The 26,334-nt window shown below is 41.6% G+C and overlaps 1 protein-coding gene across 4 annotated transcripts in view; it reads left to right on the forward strand.

Moving 5' to 3' along the window:
* Positions 1–26,334, forward strand: part of THSD7B (thrombospondin type 1 domain containing 7B) — a 1,494,436-nt gene that overhangs the window by 198,383 nt on the left and 1,269,719 nt on the right. For 2 of the 4 annotated variants that reach the window (XM_086718479.1, XM_086718481.1), the window contains exon 1: positions 25,157–25,183. The exons of 1 other annotated variant lie outside the window; for it this stretch is intronic. The gene's annotated coding sequence lies outside the window, so the exon portion shown is untranslated. Of the gene's footprint in view, positions 1–25,121; positions 25,184–26,334 lie in introns of those variants that run through there. One more of the 4 variants, XM_086718480.1, reaches the window with a different exon arrangement.

Here is a 26,334-nt window from a genome sequence, read left to right on the forward strand (position 1 = left end):
CCAGTATGTAACAGTTCCTGAGGAGAGCTCTTAACCAGCTCTGTGCAGGTCAGCAGCCACGACACATCTGTCCTAAGTGTCCTCTGCGTTTCTCTATCAGAGAACTCTCCTTGGAGAAAGGGCAGTTGAGCAAAGGATTTAGACAAACCCTGTCTTGGTGCAGATCCTATCATTAAAATAAATGCATCGTTAGCACTCTTTTCTTTCCAGTGGGGCTCAGCATGTGACATCCCTCCCCCCCTTACTTTTCCAAGAGTGTGTCAAGAGACTAGCTTTGGGCAGCAGAAAAAAATACATTCATCATTGGAACGACAGCCACAGCAGGCAAAGCCATTTTTATCCGGTGGTGTTGGAGCTGGCCTCCCTTCTGGGAGAAAGAATGCATATTAGAGGTCCTGTTTACAAATATGCACCTTTTGCTGATTTCTCTCACCGCCCAGCAATTTTTCAATAGGACAGCTTTTCTTGGAAAGACTATACCCTGCCACAAGATGATAAAATGTGGTATCCGGAGAGACGCCTGGGGCTCTGTTTGTTTAACCGGGTAATTGGACTAATTGGGCATAGACTCTGAAAGGTCATCTTCCTGCAGCCAAGTCACCCCAGGTGCTGGTCTGCATGGAGGCTCTCTGGTTGAATAATTGTCTAAAAGCTCCTCCCCCTCTTCACCTGCTTCTGTAGGTCAGGTTTACAAGCCCTCTGCTCACTTTTATGCAAGACAAATTGTGAACTCCCTGAGCTGCATAAACCTTTCTAGAAAGAACCAAATGTGTGAGGCTCATTTCTTCCACCTCTTTGCTATTTGAAGCTAACCCTGTTTTCCCTCCCTGACTCACTAATACACTTAAGCCCTAGAACTGCTAATGAGATCAGAAAGTGATTAGCTGTCAGTCCACAAGAGAAATAGATCAGTGATGGTTTCAGGCGGAGAAAAGAATGCCCCCAATGAGAGTACACAGATTTTTCTGATCATATTTATGCTCCTTTTTTTTTTTTTTTTTTTTATCATGTATGACATTCTTTTAGGGTCTGTTGTCTCTACAAGATCGTCTACAGAGCCTCCCAGCAGGTGCTATCCACATGTCTACTTTAGAAAGCCCAGAGTAACTATTCTCAGAAGCTGAGCTCAGGGTAAAGGCACAACAGTTAGAGTTTGTTACAGCCAAGACGCTTTTGTTTAAAAACCAAACACTCCCTTTGCAGGAGGCCACATGGGATGGTGGGAAAAGCCAGACACACGAATTTGGGTGTGATTCCTTGGCTGTTACTCTCCCATGTTGCGTGACTTTGGTGAACAACTTGTCTTCTCTAAGGGCCTCAGTTCTCATAACTGTGAAACGGGGAAGCCTCCTTTGCAGGGAGAACATCTAGCAGTGCCCAGACAAATAAAGAAGGGAGCCTGAATAAAAAATTAGTAATTATTACTAATTTCATTTTTTTTTTTTTAAGAGAGAGTGCCACTGGGAGAGAGGGGCAAAGGGAGAGAGGGAGAATATCTTAAGCAAGCTCCATGCTCAGTGGAGCCTGACACGGGGCTTGAACCCACACATGACCTGAGCCCAAATCAAGAGTCAGAGCTCAACTGACTGAGCCACCCAGGCACTCCACTGATTGCATTTCTAAAGGCCACTCCAGCCTGGTGTTAAAATAAGGAATTGAATAACTGCTATGTTTATGGTCTCCCTTGCAGTGTGCCATTTTGGGACCCCACAGCCCAGCAAAGCCCTCTGGAATGGTTTTTGAAAATTCCTAGTAGGTACCGTTGTGTGTTCCCAAACAAGGCTGATCAGCCACCATTGCCCCTCAGTGAGTGGATGTGCTCTTCCAGGCCTGTGATGCTTGTAGGTCTGCTTCCATGGAAATCCCCCATTGGGACAGTCAGCCCACACCCCCAGCAGGGCCACAGAAGGTTTTTGTGGGCCTCCTTTTCCATGTGAAAATATATATTAAAAATTATATTTTATTACTCAGTTGCTAAAGGATAAGTACAACCCAGGCTGGGTAAAAATTAAAATATCTCTTCAACTCTAAAAGTTCTTTTTAAAAAAAAAAAATTGAGGGGAATTCACACAACAAAAAATCAGCCATTTTAAAATATAAACTTGTTGGGATGAGCACTGGGTGTAGTATGTAAGTGATGAATCACTGACTTCTACTCCTGAAACCAATATTGTGCCTTACGTTGGCTAACTAAAATTTAAATTAAAAAAAAAAAATCAAGTATATAGTTCAGTAACATCTGCTATATCCATAATGCTGTATGGCCATTCTCTCTGGTTCCAAGACACTTTCATCATTCCCAAAGGAGACCTTGTGCCATGAAAAATCAGTCCCCATTGCTTCTTTCACTTAGCATAGTGTCTTCAACTTTCTTCCATGTTGTAGCCAATATTAATACTTCCTTCCTTTTCATGGCTGAGTAGGCTTCCATTGTGTGGATGTGCCACATTTTATTGATCCTTTTGTCAGTTGATGGACTTTGGGTTGTTTCCATGTTTTGGCTGTTATGAATCATGCTTCTATGAGCATTCACGTACAAGTTTTTGTCTGGATATTTGTTTTCATTTCTCTTGGGTATGTACCTAGGAGTGGAATTGCTGAGTCCTATGGTGACTCTAAGCTTATTAACTTTTTGAGGAACTACCACTATTTTCCAAAGCAGCTGTCCTGTTTTTATATCCCACAAGCAGCATATGAAAGTTCTAATTTATCCACATCCTCTCCAGCACGTTATTACCTTTTTATGGTAGCCATCATAGTGAGTATGAAGTGGCATCCATCCATCTGATTTTAAGGACAAGCTAAAGACCAGAGAGGAGATGAGCCATGTACAACCTCATATGTTCAGAGTCAGGCTCTGGACAGCAAATCTTTTTAACTTCCAGCTTGATGCTTGTTCACCCATCAGAGGAAATGTCCTTTCTCTTCAACATCAAGAGAAAGCAAAGTCAGCTACCAAAGTGATATGTGGAGCCGGGCTTCCCTCACTAGCTAGTATTATAGAACTCTAGGAGCTCACCACAAATGGAGAATAGCAGCAGGTGGGCTTCAGTGGAGGGAGCCTTCCCACCCAGCCAGCATTCTGGTTGGGAGTGGCCCAGGCTCTTGGCAATTTCTTTCTGAACTTTTTTTAGATGGGACAGAGCTTTAGCAATGACATGCGTCTGCTTTACCTATACGGCAGGTTCTGTTGAGAACCTATTAGATGCTAGTTACAGTTTTACACATTGGAGGTACAAAAATAAATAAGGTGTGGCTTGAATCCAACCTACTACCTCTGTATTATTCTGTTATGTTAACAGTACAGGTAGGTGCAGGGCACAAAGGGAGTCAGATAAGTGGCACGAGCCATTTGGGAAGAGGGGAATGAGCGCTGAGTCTGGAAGGGCTCAGAGTGATGGGGAGAAGTTTGCTTGCCAGGTCTGCCCTGTGCATGGAAGCAGGAACAGCATGCAAACAACATGTCTGGGTGGGTGGGTGAGAACAGTTTGAAGTCACATAGAACGTTCAACAGGCCAGGCTTGAAACCCCTGAGAGCATTTTAACTCAGCTAAACACAGCTGAGAAGCCATTTTTTAGGGGTGTGCTAATCAGCTTTATATAATCCAAGCCATGGATTTTTTTTACAAGTGGTCAAAAGTGGAGTGAGAAAGGCACCCATCGACTAGCTGAGCAAATAATGTTCGTAGCCACTGATCAGGTTCTGCATTTGAGCATATTCAGTACAGAAAGTGCTGGGACATCAGGATGGCTTTGCTGGTCACATCCCCCACCCCCCAGTGTGACTATTATTTTCAGTTATGAAGGAAACATTAGGTCCCCAAACAACCATACAAACAAAAAAAAACATGCATTGATTCATCTTTTCCATCTTGGTTTCTGTAAAGTACCTCTTTTTTTACATTAGTCTTTGGCTATGTGGTTTCTGCCCAGGCAGGCCTCAGCAAAATTGTGAAACAGGTGAGGTTTCTTTCTTAGGCCCATCAAAAGCTACAGTAAATCCCCCTCCTAATGATCTAGACTGAACAGTGATGCATTAGGTGCAATATGCCTGAGGTGCTGTTTACTTGTAACATTGAACACATTCTTGATTTTAAATCTTTGCTTGGAAATCCTTTACTCTTCAAAGCTGTGTTTCTAGAGCTTTGGGTTGGTAGAAATATCTGTCATGTTAGTTTCAAGGGTCTTTTTTTTTTTTTTTTTAATGGAAAACCCAGAGATTGGGTGACCAGTGGTGATGGCACATGTAGTTTGGAGGACATTCCAGCTGCTATTCATAAATAGTCATTTCTGTGGTAAGAATCCTGGCAGGCTCTGGAATTCATACCCAGGAGCTGTGTGACATCAGTCTTACTGAACACTAATAGGGAGGGAGAATAGTAAACTTTTTGAAGCTTTTTCACAAAATTACTTAGAGTATATAATACTGAACAATGAGGAGATGACATGTTTCTTAAGATAGGGGTAGTCACATTTAAAATAAAATTGATGAAATGGCAATTGTCTATCACAGAATGTTACCATTTTAAAAAATTGGGATGGCTGGGTGGGAGCTGGAAGCTTCTAAACCATCTGTAACATCACCATTGTGGAAGAAATGCTCTCTTTCCTTTGTAGAAGGAACATGACTTTCTTCTGGTTTGGAATAAGGTCTAACCTCCAGTGTGTTGGGTAATAGACACACTGTGTGAACCTAGTCTTCCTATTTGTTTTCCAGAGGAGAAGGAACAGTTTGTAGAAAGTTTCTAAGGAGGGTGCTAGCATCTTTGTTTCTCTCTCTCAGTAGCACTGGCACGTGGACAGCAGTAGGCGGAAGGGCTGAGAGGAGACACAGGTCCGTTAGGGAGGAGGATGGGCTGGGCTGTGTCTCAAGGACTCTTGAAGTGGGGGTGGGGCTGGGCTCCTGGGGTGAGCACCAGAGTGAGGATGAGTAGTGGTACTAGAGGTACTAGGACACCAGAGACGATGTAAGGTAGGGATGTGTGAGCCAGGGATTCCCTCCATCAGAGCCTGCTGTAGGTCAAGATGGGCTTGTCCTAGAATAGCAGCGTTTGGCCTGGGGTGAGGATATGCAGAGCACAAGTCTTACCCGTGGTTTGGGGCAATGTGAGATGATTTATGGACGCTAGTCTTCACAAGAGCCCTGTGTTTGCTCACACCTCTCTCTTTTCTTGGAAAGTAGTTCACACCACACATACCTGCTAGTTTTTCCAAATTTAGCCGGAACATCACTTCACTGTGACAATTTCCTGACATCAGACATAGACCACAGCACTTCTCACTCATGTGTTTCTGTCCCTGCTTCCTGTGTCTAGATGGTGAGGTACTAAGTGTGAGACCACGCCCTAGTCCTCCGGTGTTCCCACTGTCCAGCACAGCGGATGCTTAGCAGTTGTTCTTGAGTGAATGAGTAAATAAATTGGATTTTGTCTTCAGCACCAGTTGTTAGGGTCATTTTCTCTCTCGCCTGCAGCCTCCCTGTGTCCGCTCCACCCCCACCCCTCCTCAGTCATCTAATTTAGCCAAGGGCACCCAGGGAGAGGGCCTAAAATGCTTCTGGCTATCTAAGTTTATGGCCTATGATTTTGTATTGCTACTGTTACCACAAACTCAAGATGGGCACCCCCAGCTGAAATCAACTGTCAGATACTACAAAGTCCCTGGAGATGTTTTGATACCATGCACTGACCCGCAGTGATGGATGGATGGAGATATATGTATATACACACACATATATTTAATGTTTATTTATTTTTGAGGGAGAGAGCAGGGGAGAGGCAGAGAGAGAGAGAGAGAGAGAGACAGAATTTGAAGCAGACTCCAGGCTCTGAGGTGTCAGCACAAAGCCTGATGCGGGGCTCAAACTCATGAACCTTGAGATCATGACCTGAGCCAAAGTCGGAAGCTTAACCGACTGAGCCACCCACACGCACCATAAGAAAAGACATAAAAAGAAAAAAAAAATTAAAATGGAAATGGAGGTTGGAAAAAAAAGTTACCACAAACTTCGTGGCTTAAAGCAACACAAATTTATTATCTGACAATTTTAGAGGTCAGAAGTCTGATATGGGTCTCTATGGGCTACAGTCAAGGTATCAGCAGGGCTGTGTTCCTTCTGGAGGCTCTTGGGGAGATTCTGGTTCCCTTATTTTTCTAGCTTCTTGAGGCTACCCACACTGTTTCCTCATTGCAGCTTCTTCCTTTTGCTTCTTCTAACAGTGAGTCAAGTCCTTATGACACCATCTCCCTGGTTTGCTGTGTTCTGCCTCCCTCTTACATTGGGCCCACCCAAATACAGCACAGTCTCACCCTGTCAAGGGCGGCTGATTAGCAACCTTAATTCCATCTGCAACCTTATTTCTCTTCAGCATGTAACCTAACATATTCATGGATTCTGAGCAGTAGGATGTGGACACCTTTGGGGGGCAATTCTACCTGCCACAGCCTGTGATACATTTCAAATCTGAAATGGGGAGTCTTTTGGTTACTAACCTGTCTTAGCCCATTTAGGCTGCTGTAGCAAAATACCACTGACTGGGTAGGTTATAAACAAGAGACACGTATTTCTCATAGTTCTGGAGGACGGACCAAGATCAGGGCCCTCAGAGATCCTATGTATGCCTGGTATAGGCCTGCTTCCTAGTTCACAGGCAGCCATCTTCTTGCTGTGCCCTCACACAGTGGAAGGGGCAATGGAGCTTTCTGGGGGCTCTTTTATAAAGGTGCTGATCCCATTCATGAGGGCTCCACCCTCATGACGAAATTGCTTCCCAAATGTCCTATGTCCTAATACCATCACATTGGGGGTTAATTTACAACATGTGAATTTCGGGGGGCACAAACATTCAGTCTAGAGCACTACTCCTAGCTCTCTTCCATTGCTTTCAATAACAGAGTTAATTGCTTAAGGATTTGCCTTCAAGCCAAAGATCAGTGGTTGATCCAGAAAGAACCAGCTAGGCCCTGTGGTGATCACCTTCCTTCACAAACATGGGAGTGACAGACATGCAAGGCAATGGCTTCTTTTTGCTTCTTCTTCTTCTTCTTCTTCTTTTTTTTGAGTGTTTATTTATTTATTTAAAAAAAAACTTTTTTTTTTTTAAACGTTTATTTATTTTTGAGACAGAGAGAGACAGAGCGTGAACAGGGAGGGGCAGAGAGAGAGGGAGACACACAATCTGAAGCAGGCTCCAGGCTCTGAGCTGTCAGCACAGAGCCTGACGCGGGGCTCGAACTCACCGGCCACGAGATCATGACCTGAGCCGAAGTTGGACGCTTAACCGACCAAGCCACCCAGGCGCCCCTGAGTGTTTATTTTTAAGAGCGCGCGCGAGACAGTGTCAGTGGGGGAGGAGCAGAGAGAGAGGGAGACACAGAATCCGAAGCAGGCTCCAGGCTCTGAGCTGTCAGCATACAGCCCCACGCGGGATTCGAACCCAAGAACAATGGGATCATGACCTGTGCAGAAGTTGCATGTTTAACCAACTGAGCCACCCAGGCATCCTGGCTTCTCTCTGGTTCTAAATCCTCACCACAATTGTGTGTGTATTTGACCACAGATGACTGTTAATAATGACAGCCAAGTGGTGAGCTCTATTTTGTCTGTGTTATCCCAATTACTATCATCGCTGAAGGGTAGGTATTACTGTCCCCAGGTTCAAAGGAGAAAACTGAGGTTGGGTCAAACAGTAACTTGCCCCAGGTCACCTACTAAGTGGGAGAGCTGGGTTTAGAGTCTGGGCTTAGGAATCATTCCTCTTAAAACTCCTCTCAAATTATTTGTTAGTCCTTAGGAAAGAGGCTGTGCTTTAGAATTACTTGGTGAGCTTTTAAATAATACCAGTGGTTCTGCTTCAAACCATTTACATCAGAATCTTTGGGAGTAGGGCTTGGTCATCTGTATTTTTTGATTCCCTAGTTATTGTGAATTTTGGTTAGGGTTAAGAAATGCTGCCTCGGGGAAAGTTGTGTCTGCTCTCCAGAACCCAGCTTTGCATCATTCTGTGCCCTCAACCTCTGGGCATAACTGACTCCCTCACATTCTGTGGCCAAAGAGGAAGAGTTGCGCAGGCGGAATTTCTCTGATTCTCTTGTGCTGGATGGCCTCCTTCTTTCTTGTTAGCAGGCCCCTTGCTTAGGGCCCCTGTTTATGGGGAGCTTGTCAAAGTGCGCTTTCACCCTGTCCTGACTTAGCGGCTGCAGATGATGCCCTTGGCTGTGCATCTGTCTCTACCCAGGTGAGCAGGGATGCGGAGAAACAGCCCCACTGAGCACAGGGGTGATGTCTGCACTTCACAGGAGTAGAGGTACTTCATTTTCACGCCCTTAACCCCTTTTCCCCCATTGATTTTATGGTGGAGTAAAGTTCTCAGTAGTAGCAGAAAACATTCCTTTTCAAAGACAGTGATTTAAGTTTTTCCCCTGACTTCTTGTTGGTTTTGGTAAATCCACCTGATGCTTGAGAGTGGAAATACCTTGAATGCTTGCCCAGAATGGCGGACTTGTGGTGTTTCTAGAAGGAGCAGGTGATTGTTGTGTAGTGTCGCCAACGTTTAGCCCCACTTGGGGCACACGTTTGTGGAGTGACTTGAGGAAGATGATTAACAGTCTGTGCCTCCACCGCAAAAGTGGTGACCCTAGGAGGGTGGTGAGTGGTAGGATGTACTTGGGGGGTCTTCAGCTTTCTAGGCCAGACTGTATGTTAATATGTAAAACAATTCTTCTTCTTCTTTTTAATGTTTGTTTATCTTTGAGAGAAAGAATGAGAGAGAGAGAGCATGAATGGGGCAGGGGCAGAGAGAGGGAGACACAGAATCTGAAGCAGGCTTCAGGCACTGAGCTGTCAGCACAGAGCCTGATGTGGGGCTCGAACTCATGAACTACGAGATCATGACCTGAGCTGAAGTCAGACACTTAACCAGCTGAGTCACCCAGGTGTCCCCTACAAAAATTTTTTCTTATTCATGAAACACTTCAAAGATACAGTAAATGAGAGGTAATGATATAGCAGAGCCTTATGTGTCCATTAGGTAACCAGTGTTAACAATGGTTATTGTTTTGTTGCATTTGCTTTAAGAGGTCTTAAAAAAGAGAAAGGATGAGGCACCTGGGTGGCTCAGTCGATTAAGCATCTAACTCTCCATCTTGGTTCAGGTCATGATCTCATGGTTCATAAGTTGGAGGCCCACATCAGGCTCTGAACTAACAGTGCAGAGCCTGTTTGGGATTCTTGGTATCCCTTTCTGCCCCTCCCCTGGTCATGCTGTCTTTGTCTGTCTGTCTGTCTGTCTGTCTCTCTCTCTCTCTCTCTAAATAAATAAATAAATAAATAAATAAATAAATAAATAAATAAAAATAAATAAATAATCCTATATAGCTGTTGCCCCTACCCCATCTTTTTTCTCCATTCTCCTCCTTCCCCAAAGGTAACCACTCACTTGAACTTGATGTATGTTATTCTCATGAATGACTTTATATTTTAACTGCACTGGATATATTTATAAATGGTCATACTATGGTTGTTTTGTGTTTTTAAATTAATTATTATACAGACAGTCCCTGATTAGCAATTTTTCATCTTTATGATGGTACAAAGGTAGTCTGCATTCAGTAGCAACTGAACCTCGAATTTTGAGTGTTGATGTTTTCCAGCATAGCCATATGTTGTATGATGCTCTCTCCTGATGCTGGGCAGTGGCAGCTTGAGGTCAAAGAACTGACCCACTTATGACAGCTCTGTATCTGGACAACCATCCTGTTTCTGCCCTGCAGCGCAGAGGTCAATTAATTACACAAGAGAGGCAACACTTTATTATAAAATGGCTTTGTGTTATATGATTGTGCCCATCAGTAAGCTATTATAAATGTTCTGAGCACGTTTGGTAGATTAGGTGTATAAATGCATTTTCCACATACTATGTTTTCAGCTTATGGTGGGTTTGTCAGGACCCCATCTTAAGTTGAGGAAGATCCATATTTCTTTTCCTTTTGTTTTATTTCTTTTCATGACTTGAGAAATCCTTTTCTGTCCCAAATTCAGTAAAGATATTTTCCTATGTTTCCTTTAAGGGTTTTACAGTATTGTTTTTCACATACATGCTGTTAATCCATTTAAAATTTTAGTTTTTGTGAAGGTGTAAGGAACTTTATTTTTCTTTTATTTTTTTTCATCATTCCTTTAGTGCTCCATCCTTTCCCTGTTGATTTATAGGGTTACCTGTATCATATGTCTGACTTTTGTATATATGGATCCCTTTTATGCTTTGTATTCATTTCTATTGGTCAAGCTATCTAGTTCTATACCAATACCATGTTGTTTTAATTACTGTAGCTTTGTAAGTTTTTAATTCATATATTTATATATTTTTAGGTGTTTATTTTTGAGAGAGAGAGAGAGAGAGGGAGGGAGGGAAGGAGGGAGGGAGAGTGTGCAAGTTGGAGAGAGGCAGACAGAAAGAGGGAGAGAGAGGATCCAAAGCAGGCTTTGCTCTGAGAGTGGAGAGTCCGACGTGGGGCTTGAACTCATGAACTGTGAGGTCATGACTTGAGCTGAAGCTAGATGCTTAACTGACTGAGCCCCTAATTAATATTTTTATTGAGATACAATACATGTCCCATAAAATTTGCCTTACCAGAATGTAAAATTTAGTGTGTTCCCAAAGTTGTATAATCAACTTCAGTACCTAACTCCTGAATACATTTGTCACCCCCAAAAGAAACCCTGTACCCATTATCAGCCACTCCCATCCCATCTCCCCAGCCCCTGGCAACCACTAATGTACCTTCTGTCTCTATAGATTTGCATATTCTGGACATTTCATGGAAATGGAGTCATACAATATGTAGTCTTTTGAGTCTGGCTTCTTTCATGCAGCATTTTCCAAGTTTCATTGATGATGTAGCATGTTTCAGTATGCTATTCTTTTTATGGCTGAGTAATATCCCACTGTATGGATATACCACATTTTGTATATCCATTTCTCAGTTGGTGAACATTTAGGTTGTTTCCACCTCTTGGCTCTTATAAATAATGCCACTATGAACATTCCTGTACAAGTTTTTATGTGGACATGTTTTATATACCTAAGAGTGCTATTGCCAGACAAAAGGAGAATTCTATGTTTAGCATTTTGAAGAACCACTGAACTATTTTCCAGAGTGGTTACACCATTTTACATTTCCACCAGTAATGTGTGAGGGTTCCAATTTCCCTCCATCCTCACCAACGCTTGCTGATTATTGTCATCCTACAGAGCATGAAATTGTGTCTCATTGTGGTTTTGATTGGTATTTTCTAATGACTAATGATGCTGAGAAACTTTTCATGTGATTATTGGTCATATGCACATCTTCTTTGGAGAAATGTCTATTCAAATCCCTAGTTTCATCATGTGTTTCAATATTAGTTGATGGTCCCTTCCATTTAATTCTTCAAAAGTCTTGCTATTCTTGGCCCTTCACTCTTTCACATAAATTTTATCATGAGCTTATCCCACCCAAAAATTCATTGGGATATATAACAGAACTTGAGTTCATAGATTAATTTGGAAAAATTGATTCCTGAAAATATGGAAAATATCATTAATTTCCTCAGGTCTGAATTGCCTACCTCCAAATTATTACTGAGAGTGGAGTGGGGGTGGGGGACAGGAATGGGGTTGAGAGGAGGAGGGAGAGGGATGGAAGGGAGAGAAGGAGGAGGGTTTGAGGAGGGGGAGGGAGAAGTGGGGAGAAATGGGAGAGAGACCAGGAATGGGGAGAGCAGTTGCAGGAGAGAGAGAGGCTAATAGTTTAAACTACTGTTATTTTGCATTTCTGTTATGCTCAGTCATAATCCATATCCCAAATAATAAAGTGGTATATCTCTCCATTTACTTAGTGTCTTTAAATATATTCTTAAAATTTTAAAACATAATTTTATCCATAAAAGTTTTCACATCATGTGTTAAGTGTATTTCTATGTTCTTCATAATGTTTGTTGGTATTGGTATGTTTCTTAAAATCACATTTTTAATATGTTGGTTGCTAGTGTGTAAGAACTAGGTATTGTTTGTGTACCAGCAACTTTATTGAATGTTTTTATTAGTTCTGTCAGTTTGACTGTAGATGTTTTTGACTTCTCTGTGTTGGTAGAATTATCTGTGAATTATTATTTTTTCTTTCTTTCCAATTATTATATCATTTTTTTCTAGTCTCACTGCGTTAACATTGACAATACAAGTTCGTATAGAAGCAGTAATAGCTGATATCCTTATATTTTCCTTATTTTAAGGGAGAAATTCTAATTTTTCACTATTTTTATTTGCTGTATGTTTTTGATAGACAATTCTTTATGCAGTTAAAAAGAAATCCCTTTTATTTCTAAAAAAATTTTTTTTTAACGTTTATTTATTTTTGAGACAGAGAGAGACAGAGCATGAACGGGGGAGGGGCAGAGAGAGGGAGACACAGAATCTGAAGCAGGCTCCAGGCTCTGAGCTGTCAGCACAGAGCCTGACGCGGGGTTTGAACTCATGGACCGCGAGATCATGACCTGAGCCGAAGTCGGCCGCTTAACCGACTGAGCCACCCAGGCGCTCCGAAATCCCTTTTATTTCTACTAAGAATTTTACCTCAAAATGAGAGTTTATTTTATCATAGGTCTTTTTTGTTTCTATACACTTTTCTTTTTCTTATTTAGTTTATTATTAGGTGGATTATATGAATAGATTTTCTAACATTAGACCTTGCCAAGATGAAACCCACAGTGAAGAAATTGTGGTACATTGCTAAGCTTAATTTGTTAATCTGTTTATAAAAATTCTGCGTGCTATATTTGTGAGATTGACCTATGGTTTTTAATTCTCACACTATCCTGTCTGGGTTATCTAAGGATATGTCACTCTCATAAAATGAGTGGGGAGCATTTCCCCTTTTTTTGTTTTCTGAAACAATTTCATTAAGATTGAAAATATCTGTTCCTGCAATGTTTGGTAGAACTTACCCAAGGAATAATTTGAGGTTGGGTTTTTTTGTGGGTATATTTGTGTATGTGTGTGACTGTGTGCAGATGTACTTGTGTGTGGATTAATTTTAAACTATTCATTTTATCTACTGATTATAGGGCTATTCAAATTTTATATTTTCTTGGGTGGTTTTGGTAAATTATATTTTTCTAAAATATTATAACTTTAATCTGAATATTCAAATATTGTTCATAGTATTGTTGTTCATAGTATTTTCTTATGATTCTGAAAATCTCCACTGCAATGTGATTAGCTTCCTTTCTCCATTTCTTTTTTGGTGGCTTATAAGCATGTATGTAATTAAAAAAAAAATGTTTATTTATTTTTGAGGGAGGGAGATGGGACGGGCAGAGAGAGAGGGGGGACAGAGGATCCAAAGTGGGCTCTGTGCTGACAGCAGACAGCCTGATGCAGGACTCAAGCTCAGAACTATGAGATCATGACCTGAGTAGAAATCAAGAGTCAGAAGCCTAATGGACTCAGCCACCCAGGAGCCCTGGAATGTGTGTAATTTTTAAATCAATCAGTCTTGACAAGTTTTGTCAGAAGTTTATTTTACTTTGTCATTTTTTCAACTAATAACTGTTGTTTTATTGATTTTTCTATTGTTTCTTTTTTATTTTATTTTTCTACTGATCTTAAAATTTTTTATTATCCAACCCAGCTTTTGGTGGGAGGGAGTTTATTCTGTCATTCGTTTCCCAACTTTGAGTTGGATGCTTAGCTTTTTAAAATTCTAACATGTATGTTATATAAAATTTTCTTTAAGTACTTCCTGAATTGCATTCCCCACATTTTGGTATGTGGTATTTTCATTTACTTGCAATGCAAAGTATTTTCTACTATTGATTAAAAATTTTTATTGACCTATGAATTATTTCCAAACACATAAGAGTTTCAAGGGTTATCTTTTTTGTTAGAGATTTTTATTTTTGTTGTATTATGAAATGAGAGCATGGTTATGTGATATTTATTGTTTATATATTTTTTAAGTGTATTCATTTATTTTGAGAGAGAGAGACAGAGATATATATAGAGAGAGTACATGCACAAGTCGGGGAGAGGCGGGGGGGGGGGAGAGAATCCTAAGCAGGCTCCCCACAGTCAGTGCAGAGCCTGACATGAGTATTGAACTCATGAATCATGGGTTCATGATCTGAGCTGAAATCAAGAGTTGGACACTTAACTGAGTAAGCCACCCAGGTGCCCTTGTTGTTTGGCATTCTTCTTTTTTTTTTTTTTTTAATTTTTTTTTCAACGTTTATTTATTTTTGGGACAGAGAGAGACAGAGCATGAACAGGGGAGGGGCAGAGAGAGAGGGAGACACAGAATCGGAAACAGGCTCCAGGCTCTGAGCCATCAGCCCAGAGCCCGACGCGGGGCTCGAACTCACGGACCGCGAGATCGTGACCTGGCTGAAGTCGGACGCTCAACCGACTGCGCCACCCAGGCGCCCCTGGTTTGGCATTCTTAAGATAACTGTGAGTCCTAATACTGTGTATTCTTTAATTCTTAGGTACAGGGATTTATAGTTATCTATTAGATCAAGCTTGTCAGTCACACTCTTTAAAACTTCTATAGGCTGCCTCTTATACTTTCCTAAAGGTTCCTTAAAAAAAATTAGTTATTTAATTACTTTAAATACTACATAGTTTTATTAAAAATTTTTCAGATTATAATTCTATTACCTCATGTTCTTAAAAGTCTGATCTTGTATTTATGGTGTTTTCTGCCTTTTGTTTATGGTAGGTTTCTCCTTGTGGATTTTGAAATTTTTAATAGGGAGTTTATCTTCAGTTAACCTTTTCCCTTCCGTAAATTCCTTGTGGCATTAATGGTTATTCTTTTAGCAGGAGCCTCAGAGTTATCACTGGCCCAAGCACTGAGGAGTTCCTGGAAAAATGTGGATAAATTTGAACCCCAGGTCTGTGTGAGATTTCTAATTCCCAAAGGAGATGTTTTTGCTCATCTAGAATTCAGAGGCAGGCAAGACTTCTTGTTTATCCTGATAAATAATTTTGTTGTAGTTTATCTTTTTAGAGAGGATATTATTTTTTGAGAGTTACAATTTGAGAATTCTTGCTTCTAACTCTTTACCTTGCATTGGGTCCAACATTATGTCTCTTGTGTTAAAACTCAAGCCATTATGTAATGGTAATCATACCATTACCAGCTTCTAAGCTATCACACTGTTTCATGATCCTTTTTGGCACCTAGAAATTTCTACTTTTGTATGTCTTATCAGATCTTCAAACTATTTTAAAATACGTTTTATCTGCAGTCCTTGGTTTTTGAAGCATATTGTTGTTATCTTAGTCTTACATTTCTAGAACCAGACCACGTGCTTTGTCTTTAATTGTGAAAGATGGAAGTTTCAGGGCACCATGAGACAAATGCTTGTTAAAATGTTTCATCTGTTGTTTTCTCTTGAATTCAACATCCCAATAATATTTTCATAGGTCCTTCATTGCTGTTAGCCTGAAAGAGCCAATGCCACAGCCAGGTTGGTGCTTGAGGGAGACCTTGGTTAGGGCTGACAGCCATTGTGGGACTGTTGGAGGGAACCTCCAGGTTGTGGTTTTTATACACGGAGCATGTGTTTTATCACTTTCATAAAATTATTCTCCTGGAGCAAAAGTAGCAGGTCCATGGTGAAATTGACTTGACCTGCTTTCCTGGTGAAGTCTCCTTTGACTTCTGCCCATTGGGAGACTGTTAGGAGATTTTTCTTTACTTATTCCAGAAACAAAGAGCTCTCCCAGATCGGAAGAGCATGCTAGCAGAATTCCCAAATGAAGGACCTTCAGGAGAGGAATTTTCTGTTATTCATTCTCATTTTCTGTCATTCATTCCAGTAGACAGACGACTTACATGGAAATGTACAGAGGCGTTACTAGGGCATTCCTTGCTTAGAAAAAATGGTCCTGTTGATTAAAACCTTCTATTTTTGTGAAAAGGAATAGTTGTTAAATATAGATGCCAGGAAGCTCAGAGGCTCTCCCATGATAGCCAGGAGCCATAATGTAGCCCTAAGAACTACAATTTCAGTGTCTCCTAAGTGGTAATCATTGTCATGGTGCTAGGAAGCTAGAGATAGAAGAAGTTAGTCTTTGCCCTCAAAGAATTTACAGATCATTGGAGATGAATAGATCACTGGAGGATTAAAGGAATGATGTAGTTAACTTTATAAATTTGTGAATTAGTCTTCATCAAAATTAAAACTTTTGCTCTTCAAAAGACACTGTTAAGAGAATAAGAAGACAAACCACAGACTGGGAGAAAATATTTTGTACCTGATAAAGGACTTGTGTCAAAAATATATAAAGAACACTCAAAACTTAAGAAACAAGTAATTCAATTTAAAAAATGGGTGGGGCACCTGGGTGGCTCAGTTGGTTAAGCATCCAACTCTTGATCTTGGCTCAGGTCATCATCTCACAGTTGGTGATTTTTAGCCCCTAATTAAGCTATTGATGATGGTGTGGAGTCTGCTTGGATTCTCTCTCTCTCTCTCTCTCTCTCTCTCTCTGTCCCTCTGGCATGCTCATCCTCTCTCTCTCTTTCTCTGTCTCTCCCAAAATAAATAAACTTAAAAAAAAAATGGCAGAAGATTTGAAGAGACGTTTCACCAGAGAAGATATATGAATGGCACAAAACCATCTCAAAAGATGCTTAATATCATTTGTGATGAGGAAAATCCAAACCAAAAGCACGATAAAGTATCACTGAAGACTTATTAGAATGGTTACAATGAAAAAGAATGACCCTATCAATGACACTGCTGGTAGGAATGTAAAATGGTACAACTATTTTGGAAAACATTTTAAAAGTTTCTTAAAAATTACACACATTCCTACTATATACGTGGCCACTTTACTCCTGGGTATTTACTCAAGAGAAAAGGAAATATATGTACATAAAGAGATTTGTACATGAATGTTCATAGAAGATTTATTTGTAATAGTCTCAAAACTGGAAACAACCCAGCTATCCATTAGCAGGTGAATGGATAAACCAACTGTGGTACATCCACACAATGGAATACTACTCTGCCATAAAAACGATTGCCCTCCTGATGCACATAGGAAGAATGAATCTTGAATTGTGAGTATGAAAGAAGACAGACAAAAAAGAGTATGTGTTATATGATTCCATTAAATAAAACTTTAGAAAATTCAGACTAATCTGTAGTGATAGAAAACAGTGATTGCCAGATCAGTGATTGCCTGGGGATGGAGTTGAGGGAGGTGAGGGGAAAAAAAACCTACAAAGTATCATTCAGAAACTTTTAGAGGTGATGAATTTGTTTATGGTCTTGATTATGGTGGTACTTTCATGGGTGTATATCTATGTCAAAACTTATCAAATTGTTCACTTTAAATATGTACAGTATATTCTGAGTGCCTTGGAAGTTCAGGCTGCTATCAGCAGATGGTACATGGGAGGGTCATTTAACTGATACTACCTGAAAATCGAGAAAGAGGGGTGCTTAGCCTGAGATTTGAATTTGAGTCTGTGTTCTTAAGGGTTGAGGAAGAGCAGGGAAGTAGAGAGGTCTTCATGCTGAGGCTACACCAAATGCAAATGTTCTAAAGCAGGTAAGTGTGTGAAATGTTTAGAGACCTCCTGCAAGTAGAGTGTCATGACCGAAACATAAGATGCTCATGGAGAAGAAAGGAAGATAGTGGCTCAGATTCCATTCCAGCTCATGAGTTTATGAAATTCTCATTGTCAGATACCACTGACTTGTGTAACCAGCTAGTCTAGGCGTCCCCATCCTTGAATACAACAGGGGTTGGTGTCTCCATTTGTGTGCAAATTGCAATGGTATGACTCCCTGACCCCCCTACTTGCCCAAAGTGTCCCCCACTTATTTGGGGGGGAATCTCTAAATGGGCTTTTATATATGTATGCTCATAAAATAGTCTGCCGTGTTCTTCTTTTCCTTCCCAAGATGCACTTTTGGACATCTACTCCCCAACAAGCTGACCTAAGCAGCTGCATTCACTTTCCAGTACCTGTTTTGTAGTTATGTCCACCGGGAGGACCCAGAGTCCTCACTAAGCTTAACGAAATGCTAGTTGTACCCAAAACTACCAGTCTCCGCTGCTGGAGCAGGGAGAAAATCTTGCCATGCATCTGCATTGTGTCAGCTTATCTAAGCAAGAATTTCCTGTCAGAGTTCTCTTCTCTGTATAGGCACAGATTAGCCTTGCTCACAAGAGCTATTTTGTGTGAGATCTGGAAGGCAGGAGTGAAGAAGCACCCCTGTTTTTTCACACTGATGGTCTGTACAGCAGAGTGGCACTTTGCCCCCATTAGTCACTGATTTGCCAGTCCCACCAGATCTTCTGCTTCTGCAAGTCCTTGGCCAGGTACATAATGCATGTCTCCTGCACATCGCCCAGGGCATTGACGTGGGTGGTGGTGGGAGACCAATGTAGATACCAGTGGGCCCTCGTGGGTTCCAGTTTGTTCTTGCTCTTTTCCACCTCCAGTTTTCTTTCTTGACTGCTAGTCTAGCTGATCTATGGCAACATCAAGTTTAACACCAGGCATAGGGACACCATCCTGCATAGAATGCCCTACTCCCTCCCACAGCTGGGTAATATCTAACTCCTGTGGATTATTTCATATCACTGACAGTGGTCCTGCTTTTCTAATTGAACCTTGATATAAGACAGGTCTCCCACCCAACTTTGTGCTACCTGGACCCAAGAGCAGCTCTGCTTTTCCAAAACTTTAATAAAGACTTCTCCTTAAAGCCAGGTGTCCAGTGTCTGACCATCACCTCTGTAATCAGAGACTCAAACCACAGGGCTGAGCGGGGGCAAGGTGCCAACACAAACCTTCCATTTTCTTCTCTTTTCCTGAGCCCACCCCAACCAAATGCCTTCCTCCTCCCCCATTTAATAGAAATAAAAGCTCCCTGCAGTAGCATGGGTGTGAACAGATGTTCTATGTGGGCGTGAGTGCTGGTGGAGGGCTGCTTTGCTCTCAACCCCAGCTGCCTCGGGGCTCTGCTCAGACAATTCCAGTGCCCTCAGAGACAAGACGAACTCCTCCCCGAGTCTTTGATTCTCACGTTCAAAGAGTCCCAGCAACTTGACCCTTTCCTCATGTCTTTGTTTTCACTCATTTCCTTTCCATGGTGCTTTGCCAGAATTCTGGGATGGATTACAAGGCCTCCCTGAGGACCTACTTTACTGAAGGAGCACGATAGGGAAGACCAATTTCATGGCTTTTATAGGCCATGCAATACTAGATCTGGTAACCTTGAGTCTGCAAAGTCCATGGAAAGTGAGGAAATTCTGAGATAGAAGAGGATGAACTAGAAGTGGGTAATGAGAGGACCTGTCCCCTACCTGCCGGAAGCTTGAATCCTTCTGCAAGGGACTCACAGGCTCTGAGCACGTCTCTTTCTGCTCTTCCTCTGAAAGAGGGTCCTGTAGATTTAACCTATTTCCTTCTCACTGGTCCCACAGGACACTGCCAGTATTATGAGAAGAATAAGCTCTGAAGCCTGAAAAGCTGTGTTACCTAGTGCAGACTTTTCTGAACCTGACTGATCATTGAAACTTCCTCGTTTGGGTTACTATTCTTACGTACATGTTAGACACCAGCACAACTTTTCAGCTCTCCACCTCCTCCCCAAGATTTTAACTCAGCAGACTGGGCTGTGACATGGAATCTGTACTTTAAAAATGAAGCAAAAAACAAACAAGACTCTGAAGATTATTCTTACGATAAGCCAAGTTTGTAAACCACTGTGAACAACCATATCTAGTGAACAACTGATCTATCTAGTAAACTGATCTAGTGAGGAAAAGAGCCTTCTAGAATTTACAAGTTCTGTCTTCAAGGTCAAGGAAAATGGAAGGACTTATCCAGGTATTTCCAGCACAAAAACACATTTTCATTAGAATTATGAGAAGAATGAGTGACTGTTTCTGAGACATTTGGGTGAAAAGCATACTGGTGAAGCAAAATCTTCCTCCCAAATAGGTTTAAATTCAGACCAAGCCTGTGGAAAAGGTGACAGTGGTGGGAGATTGAGCAGAGAAGAAAGAATTGCATTTTCTGAACAGTTTTACTCTCATTGTGACCACCATACATTCTGGATATGCTGGGAATCTCTTTGTTTTATAGATACTTATTACAAAGTAGCCTAATAGCTCACAAACCATGAATCTCCATGTTTGACGTGGAAGAATAATGCTTGTTATTTATAATATACCACACTTTGGCAAACCATGAGAGAATGGATTTGGGGACGGGGTTCTGTTTGTTTAAGGATTTAAAATTTTGAATGCATCTTTCAATGTTTATCTTTTTTAAAACGTATAGTTGACATATCATATTAGTTTTAGGTGTGCCACATAGTGGTTCAGAATTTCTATATATTACAAAGTGATACAACAATAAGTCTAGTTATCATCTATCATTATACACAATTATATTATTATTGACTGTATTCCCTGTGCTGTATTTTACATTCCTGTGACTTATTTATTATTTATTTTATCACTGGAAGTTTGTACCTCTTAATCTCCTTCACCTATTTCATATATCTCTGCTTCTCTCCCATCCCCTCTGGCTACCACCAGTTCTCTGTATTTATGAGTCTGTTTCTGTTTTGTTTGTTTTGATATTTTAGGTTCTACATATAAGTGAAATCATATGGTATTTGTCTTTCTCTGTCTGACTTATTTCACTTGGCATAATACCCTCTAGGACCATCCATGTTGTTGCAAATGGCAAGATCTCATTTTTTAAATGGATGAGTAATATTCCTGTGTGTGTGTGTGTGTGTGTGTGCGTGTGTGTGCGCGCGCGCATGCGCACACACACGTGTGCACACGCATGCACATGTTTGTTACATTGTCTTTATCTGTTCATCCATCAGTACATAGATTGCTTCCATATCTTGGCTGTTATAAATAATGCTGCAACAAACATGGAGGTGCATATATCCTGTTGAATTAGTGTTTTTGTTTTCTTTGGATAAGTACCCAGAAGTGGAATTGCTGGATTGCATGGTAGTTCTATTTATTAAATGAGGAACCTCCATACTGGTTTCTATAGTGGCCGCACCAAGTTACATTCCCACCAACAGTACACGAGGGTTCCCTTTTCTCTTCATCCTCGCCAACACTTATTTCTTGTCTTTTTGATTCTAGCCATTCTGACAGGTGTAAAGTGATATCTCATTGTGGTTTTGATTTGCATTTCCCTGATGATTAATGATGTTGAGCATCTTTCATGTGTCTGTTGACCATCTGTTTGTCTTCTTTGGGAAAATGTCTATTCAGGTTCTCTGCCCATGTTTTATTTGGATTTTTTTTTTTTTTTTGGTGTTGTAGGAGTTTTTCAATATATTTTGGATATTAACCCTCTATTGGATGTATGATTTGCAGAAATATTCTCCCATTTAATAGGTTGCCTTTTCATTTTGTTGGTGATTTCCTTCACTGTGCAAAAACTTTTTAGTTTGATGTAGTCCCAATTATTTATTTTTGCTTTTTGTACTTGCTTCAGGAGACAGATCCCAAAATATCTTGCAAAGACTCATGTCTGAGAGTTTACTGCCCAAGTGTTCTTTTAGGAGTTTTATGTTTTTCAAATATCACATTTAGGTCTTTAATCTATATTGAGTTGATATTTTAATTTCAGGTCACCATCAGTTGCCTTATAACTAAGATGGCTACAATCCCAGACTTTATGGGGGGGGGGGCGTGTCCACAGATTTATCATTCTACCCATTGTCTTCCGTTGGTGCAGTATGATCGATTAACAACTCTGTGTTTCCTAATTTGAGTATGAGAAGTTGAGACTCCATCTTTAGGGACTGAGTGGAATGCATGCAAACCCATTTTGGATCTGTGTTCCATGGTCGGCATTTGCTGAACAAATTTCTTAAATGCTACGTTTCCTGGGAGGGAAAGCTATAGCCAATGTTTGTTCCATCAAATGTATTAATCCATTGCTTATTGCCTTGCTCTGGATAGTCAATCTGAGAGGAAGGACAGGCGCTCTGGGGGTCCAGCATTACATTTCATGCAAACACCAACTTAGTGCTGCCATCTCATGGCTGGGCAAACTCTAAAGGCTACCAGCAACTTTGGAGCAACTTTCCTTTCTGAAAAGGAATTACACACTCAGAATGCATGTTCTCTACCTGCCTGGTAGAAAAATTGACCACTGGTTTCTAATAACTGTGCCAATCCCTGCTTTTCTGTTTCCTGAATGAAGAAAGTACCTGTTGTATTATTAAGGTAGATTGTTGCCTGTTCCTTTAAAGAGAAAGGAATTCATTGTTTTGGTTTTAGTTATTTTTGGACCAGCCCTTAGGCAGTGTTTTGAGCGAAGGTTTGAGAAGTCTAGAGAAAAGGCTTTACAAAGAAGTGTACTACTCAAGGCCAGAAAGGGAGGCTGAAAATGGAGACAGATAGGTCTCACTTCTGGGGCAGAGCTTCCCAAAGTGTGGTCCCTGTGCCAGCTGCATCAGCAACACTGGGGAAACTTGGTAACATTCATGTTCTTGGCCCCCTGCTGAATCAGAAGCTCTGGGCTGCAGCCCAGAAATCTGTGTTTTTAGATGATTCTGAGGCAGGCTCCATTTAGAACACCGCTGTCTTGGGGAATAGAAGCACCCTTGGACAGATGTGAAGTAGACGATACTCAGCAGCCACTTGGTTCTCCATTATACTCATTCCTCTCCATTCCCTCTCTCTGCATTATTTACCCAACAAACCACAAATATTTACTGAGTGACTATTATGGGCAAGCCCTGTTTCATGTGATGTTGATATAGGCGTTGGTTGTAAAGGGCCCAAGAATTTGCATTTCTAACAATTTCCTAGGTGCTGCTGGTGCTGCTGGTCTGGGGACTGGATTTTAGGAGCCCTGGTTTAGAGATAAGAGCAGCAGGCCCCAAAGCCTTGGTAGTTTTCAGATGGGGCGTGCATCCTAGGCTTTTCAGGATCTGTGTGGCCTTGAGACCTGCCTCTCAGCTCTTCCTGCCTCTTACCACCAGCACTCAGAAGACGTGGTTATTTGAATTGAACTCTAGTCCATTAGAAAGGGATTAAAATAACATGCTGTGATTTCACCACCCAAAGTTGGTGCAGTTGAAAAGCCAAAGCAGATAAACGATTATTAAAAGGCTTTCGCAAAAATTGTCAATAGTCTCGGAATTTGAGGCCATATATTAAAAGACGTGTTTGGTGCTCTACGTTGTCTCAGTCTGACCAATATTGCTTGCATTCAGCACATCCCTCTCTTGTTTAATTTGCCATTTATAAGTTTCGTTGGTCCAACGAATCCAAACAATTCTAATGCAAAGAATAAATAAGCAGAACAGCAAATCACACTGGATTTGTGGGCACAATTATGCAGTAAGACATGTCAGAGCTGGGAGCAGTACTCTAATGGCAGGTAAGAATACAAATGTCTGCTTGTATGTCATATGCCCTCTCTACTATCTGCTGACTACACACAGCTCCTCTGACCGATCTTCTAGCAGGCATTGTCTGGGAAGGTAAGAGCTAGATTTTGCTTTGTAAAATCTTAAGCCTTACAGGGAGGGTGGGTGAGGGAGCTGAGTGTGGTAAATACTCAAAGCTTTGGGGTCAGGCAGAGCTGGCCCCTGAATCCTTTATACCTTGTGGGAAGTTATTTGATCTCTCTGTATCTCATTTTCTTCACTGGTAGATTTGGAGCAGTGAAACCTACTTCATACAGTGGTTTTAAGGATCAAATGAATAATGGTAGGGCCTCCTGGGTGGCTCAGTCTGTTAAGCTTCTGACTCTTGATTTCTGCTTGGGTCATGATCTCACCATTGAGCCCTATGTTGGGCTTTGCACTGTTAGTGGAGCCTGCTTGGGATTCTCTTTCTCTCTCTTCCCCCTCCCTCTGTCTCCCTCTCCCCTCTGTCTCTGAAATAAACTTATAAAAAAGGTAGGTAAGGCACACAGTATGCACTCAGTATATAGTAGTCAACTCTCAGTTTCAGAGGGCTAGGGCTGGAAGAGGCAATGAGGAACACACCCACAGCCTTTGTGCTCTGGGCTATCTTCTCCCTGTTAAGTTGGTTGTGTTTAAATACGAGTACTCAAGCCCCCATTGGAGGGCACCCCCAGGGCTATAAAAACTCTGTGAACTACCAGGGCAGCAGAAATGCTGGCCTAGAGCAGCTGCATCAGATGACTACCTCTGAGAACCAAACACAAGCCTTTATGACAGAATTGATGAAACTGGGCCTGGATGATTTGGCTGAGATAGGATGTGCTTGAATTTTAAAGGTATGCCCCAATGTGTGGTAGGTGCATGCTAGCCACAGTCACTGGGTTTGTTTGATGCACTCCTCCTGGGAAAGTTTGGTGGTGAAGTAACTGGGAGGAAGGAGGGGAGGCCTGGGTGGATGCTGTTGTGGAGGTATGGAGGGCCCCGCTTTGTTGAGAATTGGAAAGCAAGAAAGAAGGGGTACGTGGAGAAGTAGGGAGGTTGAGTGTGGGATACTGGAGACTGAGGTTTTAATTTTTCTGAAGAAAGATTGCTATGGGGGAGTCTTACTCTGAAATACTTTCACGAACCATGGGTCAGTTCTCCCACAGTATGGCCTGATTGCTGAGCAAGTTTATAATCGAGTGAGAGTATGGGAGAGGGAAAAATCCATCTCATTATCAGAGTGATGACTACATAGGGGAACGAGTTCAGGCCATGGGGTCCGATTTGGTCCTGAGTTAGAATCCACATCTTCTTCCTTAAGCTGAAGGACTTTGGGCTATTTAGGTAACTAATCTGTGACTCAGGTCTGACTGTAAAATGGGATTAATAATATACCTATCGCAAGCCAGACTCTTCAGAGGATTAACAGGGATAATGCAAGAAAGCATTTAGCAGAATTCCTGGTTTATGGCAAGCACTGAATATTCACTAGTGGTACGATAAAGAGTTTTTCTCTTTAGATTCCCTTGCATGGATTCTTAGCTGTGTGACCTTCATGGAGTCACCTATTCTTTCTGAGTCTGAGTTCCTTCAGTTTTTTAAGAACAGAAATAGCCTGAGGGACCTGCAGGTGTGGGCATGGGTCAGATGACTCTGCTCTATAATAGCTTTAGATGCGGACAAAGTCATTCGTTATGAGACTGAGTCTGAGGCAAGATGCCTGAACTGGTGAGTTTGGGGAGGCTGGGAGGGGATCTGAAGTTCATCAGGAGAAGTGCATTTGGAAAGGAGTGTATCTTCCGTTTTGACTGAGAGGAAATGGGGAGGGGATGTGGTATAGCACACTAAAGGCGGGGCAGCTGATGAAACTAGGCAGTGATATTTCTCAAACCCAAGGCACAGGTCCAGATTTGCCGCCTGGGCCGCCTCTGCACCTGTCATGTATGTCCTCAGTTGACTTTGGGATCAGCTGCTGAGGCAGCACCAGCGACTGGGACCTGGAAAGTAGCCCTGACGTTACATGGAGCCGCTTTCCAAATTTTGCCGATTTTCATTTATGAATTCAGTGTACATTTACTGAACATGTATTGTAATCTAGGTGTGATGAATTCAGCAAAGCATACAAATCTTGCTCTCCAAGGCCTTGTGGTCTCGTAGGGGATAAATAATAGCCTGCATACATGTGTAATTAAGACTTTTGCCATGCAGTAAAAGTTCAGAATACCATGAGACTGAACAGTAGGGTGAAGCCTAATTAGATTGGGGGGTTTGACAGCAAGAAGAGGTGAAATGGGCATGAGTTCCGATAAGACAGGAAAAGACACTGGCTGAAGTAGAGACAGGCTTATGTATTTATTTTTTAAACACAAACCTGTCTTTCACGAAGGGAAAGCCCCTCTCTTTGACCACGGGAAGAGCTGTTCCCCTGCTTCCTGATACTGTCCTCTGAATGCATACTTTGTGCTTCCCCCACGCCATTGCATTGGCCTCCCTCCTTCAATTACCCCTGCCTGTGTAAATTTCAGCTCTGGCCTCAGCTCTAGCCCCACTTTGGTAGAGCTTCTTACCTTTTCCACTCTCCAAGTGCTCTTCTCCAGACTTTTCTCAACATGCGTCTGAACTGTTCTCTCGACCTTGACTCCATGTGGCAATATGGCGTTTTTTTGTTACTCTCTTGTGACACATGTATGCTGGTTTGTATGTCATACATCTCTGCAAAAGTATATGCAGTGTCTCCCCAGCGAGAATATTGAGAAGGTAGTAGAGTGTTAGAGCTAAATGAGTCATTATAGATATTATCCTCTAAACTGCTATAAGAAAGTGTAACTGAAACCCAGAGAAATTAAAGGACCCCACCAGTCACTGGATGGGAATCTAGG

This window comes from Puma concolor, chromosome C1 (assembly GCF_028749965.1).
Source record: "Puma concolor isolate L17-30 chromosome C1, mPumCon1.1.hap2, whole genome shotgun sequence".
Taxonomy (NCBI): Eukaryota; Metazoa; Chordata; class Mammalia; order Carnivora; family Felidae; genus Puma; species Puma concolor.